The sequence below is a fragment of the Pteropus vampyrus genome, unplaced genomic scaffold (assembly GCF_000151845.1).
Source record: "Pteropus vampyrus isolate Shadow unplaced genomic scaffold, Pvam_2.0 Scaffold440, whole genome shotgun sequence".
Classification (NCBI taxonomy): Eukaryota; Metazoa; Chordata; class Mammalia; order Chiroptera; family Pteropodidae; genus Pteropus; species Pteropus vampyrus.
Window position 1 is genome coordinate 1,195,203 of NW_011889221.1, and position 8,684 is coordinate 1,203,886.

Sequence of the window (8,684 nt, forward strand, 5' to 3'; positions counted from 1 at the left end):
GATGGGGGAAAAAAAACCCTAAGCAGCTTCTTGTCATTTCTAAAACATGATCTTATGCCTGCCTGAAAGAGTTAAGGCTCTATAAATATTCATCATTCTTCTTTCAAAAGGATAAGAAAAATTCCTTTTGCATATATGAATTTCAGATTGCTAAGCAAACATTAGGGTATGGTCAGGGTCCCATCATCTTACTGAGGATATGGTAATAGTGTGTGTATGTGTTTTGTTTTTTTTTTTTAACTTGCTTATAGGTGATAAAAAAAAAAAACCTCTACAGATTTTGATTTTATACTTAGGCATGCACAGAACCAAGAACAGTTACTGCTTTTGTAAGCATATGGATGAGATGACAGGAATACCATTAAAGGCTTACAGTGGGATCAGGGTGAAAGATTCATTAAAAGTGATAAATAGGATATGCTTTCTTAATGTTTTGCAATTGCATATTCAATACAGCAGGCCAGTGACTATGCATTTTAACTGTATTTTTTAAAGCGCTGCTGATTTTAATTACAGATTAAACAGTTATTTGTAAATGAATACCTCTTCATTAACATATCAGAATCATACTAAACAACAATTCTCTGTTACTAAAAAGTACATAGGATAGTGGGAAGTTTAAGAACAGTACATGTACATGGCACTATAGCAGGGCAATGTGCCCTCTTTACCCTGAGCAAGCTGATACCTTAAAATATTTTAAGGAAAATAACCTAGATGAAAGCTCATAAGATTTCAAACTCTATGAGATCAGAAATTTTGTTTCTTTTATTTTCAGCTATATCCCTAGTGCTGAACACCACGCCTGGCTCATAGTAGGTTCTCAATAAATATCTGCTGAATAAGTGAATGAAAGAACGAGCTCTTTTAAAAAGCATACAATCATATTTCTGTAGTTATATTATCATGCATTGATACTTTTTGAAAAATTGCCAAATTAAAATCAAATCATCAGTGAGGTTATTCTCAAAGGATTTAATGCTATAATTTCTTCTAAGGGACACAGAAAAATGTATTTTTTTGATATCACTTTCATAACGAACAGCAGCTGTAACAATCTTATTTCACACAGCAATTTATTAGGTTTTTATTAAAGACTATTTTAGAGCACTTTTAAATTCACAACAAAATTGAGAGGAGGGTACAGAGATTTCCCATATATCTTCCTGCCCCTATATGGGCACAGCCTCTCCCAAGAATGTGTCAACGTAGGTTCATTAACTGTAACAAATGCACCACTGTGGTGAGGGATGTTGATAACAACTCCTTATTTTTCATCTTCACATATACTTTTGTTCTTTCCAACTCACAGATGAAGAACACAGAGAATTTAAGTAACTTGCTCAAGGCTACTTTGTGAGTTAGATTTAGCTCTCAGGGCCAAGCTTCCTACCTAGTGTTTTCTGCAGAATACAATGCTACACCATCTCTTTGCTATTTATTTTGTGTCTGGAATAAAGCACAAAACAAGCTCCTAAGAGAAAATAAGTAGTATAATATCCACACACTACAGTAAAGCAGAAAGAGATGGGAAATGGAAGAGGAATTTTCATTATCATCATTTACTTACTAATCAATAGAGAAAGAAGGAAAATAATTAAAATATTTCATCCAAATAGTCACCTAGAGTTCTCTGCTTTCCATTGTTACAACTATCAAATACAGAACTAATGTCAAAATGCAGACTTAAGAACACTGTCTTAAAAATCAACATATACGATTTGTGATTAGATTTCTAAACTGACCCCAGGAAGATAAAGATTCACTGGACTTTCACAATTCAGAAATTAGGGGATTTGGAGAAAAAGAAAGTCAGATACTTGATATTTGTTTGCTTACCAAATCACAATCAGAAGACAAAACTACAAAAAGTTCTTCAAAAGACGTACTTCTTCCCTTTATGGGAACACATAAGCTGGATAAAAAGTAATAAAGCAAAATTGGCAGCCCCACAGACCATTCACATCTAGGCAAAAAAGTACTTGGGAAGAAGTTTTAAAATCCAAAATGTTAATCCAGTATCCTTAACAGTTATTTCTGATTGGTTTGGGGAGCCTCTCTTTGAGCCCTCATAGGAATCAGTGGAAGATTAATTACAACTGGGACGAGACAGCTAACTTCTGCTTGCTTCTAAAAACTTTTGGAGCTATAATTAGGTGATTTACCGAGCCCATCGGTGCACTCCAGTTGATATATTCTTTGGTATCACAGGGACTGGAAAGTGACATAAAACTAAAAGGTCACAGATTTACTGTTTCACATAATGGTGGTGGTGGGAAGGTGGGTGAGAAGATTCATGAGAAAGTTCAAGAAACAGATGGAGAAAATTTGATTCTACTACTTACTTCTATTAATCCACCAGGCTATGAGCACAGGCATCACTACTTTTGTTATGGTGATGAAATAGTTTACCTTATTTCTTCACCAAATACTCCACAGGGTAGGCACTGATATCCTCACTTCACATATAAGGAAACTAAGGCACAGAGAGGTACTCTTAGCCAAAGTCAAATAGTTTATAACAGTAAAGATGAGTGACTTCATTTTTTTGAAAATTCTAAAATGCAAAGTGATAATAATGTTACTTGGAGTATATATAGACGGAGACTTGTGCAGCAAATTAAACATGGTTATATGAAGGTAAGGATAGCTTAAAATATTGTCACAAAATTTTTATTTCTGATTCTTAAAAATACAAAGATATATTATGAATAAATGATTACTTCCAAATTCTTCAGCTTTCCAGAAAGCCAGTAGGCAAAAAATATGAAATGAATTTAATGCTAAGTATTAAAATACATCCCTCACCCCCAGAATTTCCTAGACAACACAGGGGAAATGTTCCCAAGGAACAACTTGCTCCTAATTAAGCATCTTCTCATTCAGCACATGATGTGTTGAGCATTAGTCTTGAGGTTAAACAGGGCTCCAGACAGATAAATGAAGGAAACATCTGACTATTAACAAGCAAACTCATGATAGTGAATTGTTGATTCAGGGCAAATAGTTTTATAAGCCTACTTCAGGTAATGTTTCTACTATGGCCTCGTTCATTCTCTCTCTCTTTCCCTTTTCCCATCACCCCTTTACCCCCTATTCCTGTGGGCAACCTGAACTCTCCCCTGTGTTTGAAAATCCTGGATCTTCTTTGCAAATGTATTGTGGCCTTTTCTTACACTGAAAAGAGTTGAGGGAAGACAAGCAGTTCCACATCAACAGCAGAGAAATTACTTCCTTTCTAATGAGTCTATCGTTTGCTCTGTCCTAGGTTAAAAAATAACAGGAATACTGACGAATAAGTTTCTTAACTTGTAAAACTAATTGTGACAGTATTCCTGTTCCAATTTTAGAGTCAAAATGCTGTATGGTTATAAAAAACAAGAAAAGTGTGGCAGGCTAGAATCACTCCCTAAGCTGTGTGCTCTGCTAGTGAGTGACCAGTGTGGTAGAGGTTTATTCAACATTTCTGGTTAGGCTGCTAGGCTTTGAGAAAATTTTTATCAAGAATAAATTATTACTCTATGAACTGGCTCTCATTATTTTTTTGGAAAATTATCAAATATATCTGTAAATGATGATTCTTCAATTTCCTTATAGAGCAAATGTTTGAGTAAATCTAGCTGTCATTTTTTCTATAATGTATCTCTTCGCTATAAAAAAAATCAGATGAAAACCTTAAATACTAGTTAGCTAGGCTGAAGATCGTATCATACTCTTTAAATCAAGCCTTTCGTTTTGTAAATCAAGTGTTCTGGTTTTGTTCAAAAAACATACTATCCTCATGTATTCGTTTTTAGTAGTTAATAAAAAGAGGGTAGAAAAAAATCACAAATTGAAGTTTTCAAACAGAATTAGGCTATTAAATGAAATCTACGAAAAATTCATAATCATTACAAACTAGAGCTAGTTTTTCCTTGTATTTGAATAGATATACTCATTACAAAATAAAGTGTATTTGTGGGTGTGTGTGTGTGTGGATGATGTACAATTTATCAAAAAATAATTATCATGATATATAAAAACCAAGTATCATAAAAATGGAAATAAGCCAGTATATTAAAGTGGAGAAAAAAACCTTTGAAAGTAAAAGGGAAGATCTAACTTTAAGATTTATTTTATAGACATTATTTTTAATTTATTTATTTAAATTAGTTTTAAGTATACAGTACATTGGTTAGACATCTATAATGTCATAAAACGATCTCCCCCATTGCTCCTTCCCTCCCCTCCACCTAGCCATCATATTAATGCTAACTGCATTCCCTCTGCCATGCTCCCCATTCCTGTGCCCAATTATCAACTACTAATTTTTTTAATAGTTTTTCATTCTGTTCAAGTCTACCTAAATTAACAGAAAATATCCAAAAGTCTAAAAAGGTATATTTCTGTATGATTCTAATTTAAGGAGAAGGTTTGCTTATATAAATGATTCAAATGAACAGCAGAGTTGTGGATTTTAAAATCATAATTCTTTTCTAATAATTAGGGGACTGTTAGGATTACTTTTCAGAAATGAACTTCCATCCTGTGAAGATGTTTTCAGATTACAGGGGCAGAAGACCCTTTGCCTCAGTTGTCCTGCGCAGGCAGCTATCTATACATATGAAGTCGAAGCAATATTTTTGACTCCTTTATTTAGACTACAATTTACTCAAAATACAAAAACCCAAGCAGATTAAAAATCTCATCACTGGGGAGGTGAGATGCAAATTTAGCATACTCATTTGCCTTATTCGCACTTTTTTTTTTTTTTTTTACACACCAACAGCATCTGGTCTTCCTAGGCGGTCTCCCATCCAAGCACTAACTAGGCCCGACCCTGCTTAGCTTCTGAGATCAGACGAGGTCGGGCGTGTTCGGGATAGCATGGCCGTAGACATTTTTTTTTAAATGCTAGCCTTTTCACTTCTCTGTTTCACTGCTTGGCCTTGCAAAAGTAACACCAAATTCATCACCATGAACACTCAGAAGCAATCTTTGGTTTTAATTGATTAATGTATATAAAAAAAATGTTGTTTTCTTTTAGAAGTATATTTACATGCATCAGAACAAACACCAAAGCTTTCAACGTTTAATGTTCTTCTTATCACATAGTCTTAAATGAAATAAACTTCTATTCTATCTAAAGACATATGCCAAGAAAGAACAATTTCTTTTTATTTTTAACTTAACAAATATCTATGTGAGCACTTTACAAACATTAGCTAGTTCAATGCTCAAAACAACCTCAGGCAGTGGGGACTTCCTCAAGAGGAGGCTGAGAGCCAGAAGGACTAAGTGCCTTTGCCCGCAGTCCCACAGCTGATAAGTGTTTGCAGGCACAGCCTGTGTTCAGACCCGCTGGGCTAGCTCCAGAGTCCGAGCTATTAACTACCATGCAACAACACCTCTTCAATTTTAAAGTCAAGTTGCAGTTTTAAAGTAATGTTACAAATGCTTAATTGATCCAGGGGAGCTGGTAGCTACCATGTAACATGCTGTGGAGTTAAAATGGCCCCTTTCTTATTAAAAGATCTTTGCTAAACCAATATGAAATATTCACAACTCTAGGAAATAAAAGTCAAATGGCACCTTTAAAGTCACCAAGGGATCAAAGAGACTATGTGGCTAAAATGATAACTTTAGTGTTCATTTAATATTAGTAATTTTAAATCTGTCAAGTTTTTAAAAATGGATAATCATTGCACAATAAAAGGCAAACATACCATGAAGCTTTTGAAAATAAAAAGATTAAATCTATGAAGAAAAAGTTGGGGCTAATTACAGTAGTCTCCACTGCCCCCAACATATCTGTAGTTTTGCTTTCTGCAGTTTGTTACCTGTGGTCAACCATGGTCTGAAAATATTAAATGGAAAATTCCAGAAATAAACAATTTGTAAATTTTAAATCAAGTGCCATTCTGAGGTACGTCATGAAATCTCAAGCCCCACCACTTGATGATGACCAGAAAGTGAATCATCCCTTTGTCCAGTGTCTCATGAAGTATACCCTCACTGCCTGTAGTCATTTAGGCACGGTCTCAGCTACCAAATCAGTTTTTGGGGTGTGTGTGTGTGGGGGGGGGTGAGACCCCACATTAACATAACTGTTATTACAGTATATTGCTATAATTGTTCTATTATTAATTGTGGTTAATCTCTTACTATACCTACTTTCTAAATTAAACTTTATTATAGGAATACATACATAGAAAAAAACATAGCATATGTTCGGTAATATCTATGACTTCAGGCATCCACTGGGAGCCTTGGAATGTATCCCCTGTGGATAAGGAAAGCGGGGACCACTGTGTACCTTAAGCTTAAGCTATATGATGAGTGCAGTTGAGCACTGAATTTCTCTCTAACAAATTCCTGACAGTCAAGCAAAAAAGACTAGCATGGTCACCTACTTCGGCTTTATTGTTTCAAAAAAGGGGGGTGAGAGGCCTCATTTGGAAAGCAAACTTAATAAAACTAATAGATTTATAATTTTAACCTATTAGTAAATAGCTTTTACAGTCAGGATGATATTTTATCATCCTTGCCTGGGAAAGTCACTTGCACCAAGAAGCTGCCCAACAAATGTACTTCAAAATACAATACAAACATGTATTGCCACATAAGAGTATTTTTTGGCTGTGTAACAGCAGTTTCGGCTCTGCCATATCATAGGTTCTCCATCAATGCTTGACCTGATTAACAGGCTTGCAGTGGGATTCTTGCCTCTATTTTCTGTCTCTGACTCATTTCTCATAATCGTCTAGAGAGAGATTTTAAAAACTCAAGTCTGGCCGTGCCATGCCTCCACTTAAAACCCTACAAGGGTTCCTCATGTTCTCAGGAAAAAGTTGCCACATAATGCCATACTTTGTTTTTTAAATTAGCGCACAGGAGGCCATATAAAAAATGTCAAAACTTATTTAGCTACTTTTCTATTAATAGACATTTATTTGGCTTGTTTCTAATTTTTTTTGCTATTAACAACAAAAGTACATGCCTCTTTGGACACATGGTGAGCATTTCTCTAAGTGGAATTACTAGGTTGAGGGAAGGTATCTACGCTTATGATTTTCATCTATATAACTAAGCTATCCCCCAAAATGGCTTGATCAATTTATATGTTCCCACTTAATATGAGGGGTTTCTCTCCTACACCTAACAACATTGTATATTATCAGTTAAAAATAAAAACTATACCAGTAAAACAGGTGAATATTTCTGTTATAATATATATTTTAATTAAATGTTATATATTAATTATAATGTTATATATTTTAATTTTCCTAATTGCCAGTGAGATAAAACACCTTTCATATGTTTATTGAATGCCTTTGCCCACTTCTCTGTTGAGTTACAACAACTGAATTCCAATTATTGCAAATACTTTTTCCTGGCTTGTTGGTTATCTTTTAACTTTATCATATCAATTATTATATTGAGGTGTTTACTGTTTAACAGTAAAATTTATCAAAGAACCTTGTCGGGCTTTTGATTAAGATTATATTGATTCTACAGAATAATATGGGGAGAGTTGACATTAACATTATATTAAATTGTCCTACCTGGAAATGTGTTGTTTTATAATTTCAGTGTCTTTCATGTTCTTCAAAAAAAATCAGTTTCATCACAAAGATCTCATACATTTTTTATTAGATTTATTTGTATATATATATATGCTTTGTTTCTGTGAGATTTTTTTCTACTACATTTATTTATTCATCTTAAAACTTGTTGTTTACTTTATGTATCTCTTAGAAAAACAAATAAATGTATTCTGTATTAAAGAAAGAACCAGAGGGATGGTGGAAGATAGAAAAGTTTAAAATGTTTTTAATTTTTTTTATTACTAAAGTGGTATAGTTGTGAAGGAAGAAGGGAAGCTAGAATTAATAAAATCTAATTTTTAATTTTGATTTAAAAAATTCCAGAGAATGACAGTGTCTACTTTTTAGAGAAAACAGCCTCCAGAAAGTTACCTGAGGGTGTCTCCAGGTCTAGTTTCTTAAGTCATCTATAATATTTTATAAAATCTTTTTAACAAAGTATTATACAACTTTTCTTAATTGCTAATGTAGTTTTGAACAGTCTTTTCTGTCAAAAAATCCTCTATCAGATCTCATCAGGGAACCCCCAATCAAGCTATATACAGCTTGTTTTGTGGTGTAGTATAGCTTCTCCCTAAGAATAGCTCAGACACTCCTGGTATAAACTAAATTCTATCTGCTACAATGTAAACCTTGTAGTCCTTGGTTTTTGTTTTTTGTTTCTTTAGAATAGCATAATGAACTCAATTTAATATCACGTAGTTTCAACAATTAACTCATAGCTAATCTTATTGCATGTATTACAACCTCTTACCTCCCTAGATTGCTTTTGTTCTTTTTACCTTTGGACCCCCTCTACTCCTTTCTTCTACCCCGTACCCCCTGCTTCTGGCACCCACCAATGTGTCTTCCAATGTTTGACTTTTTTCACGTAGCATAATGCCCTCAAGCACTATCCATGTTGTTGAAAATGGCAAGATTTCACAATTTTTTTTTTTTTTTAAGGCTGAGCAGTATCACATTGTGTGAGTGGGTGTGTACATGTACACCACATCTTCTTTATCCATTCATTTGTCGATGGACAGACATTTAGGGTATTTCCATATCTCAGCTATTGCAAATAATGCTATAATGAACATGGGGGTGCATTTATCTTTT

At 34.0% G+C, this 8,684-nt stretch overlaps 1 protein-coding gene and 1 pseudogene across 1 annotated transcript in view; both read right to left on the reverse strand.

Moving 5' to 3' along the window:
- Positions 1 to 8,684, reverse strand: part of LOC105306496 (threonylcarbamoyladenosine tRNA methylthiotransferase-like) — a 68,171-nt gene that overhangs the window by 48,059 nt on the left and 11,428 nt on the right. The gene's annotated exons all lie outside the window — the stretch shown is intronic.
- LOC111732303 lies at positions 4,760 to 4,878 on the reverse strand (annotated as a pseudogene).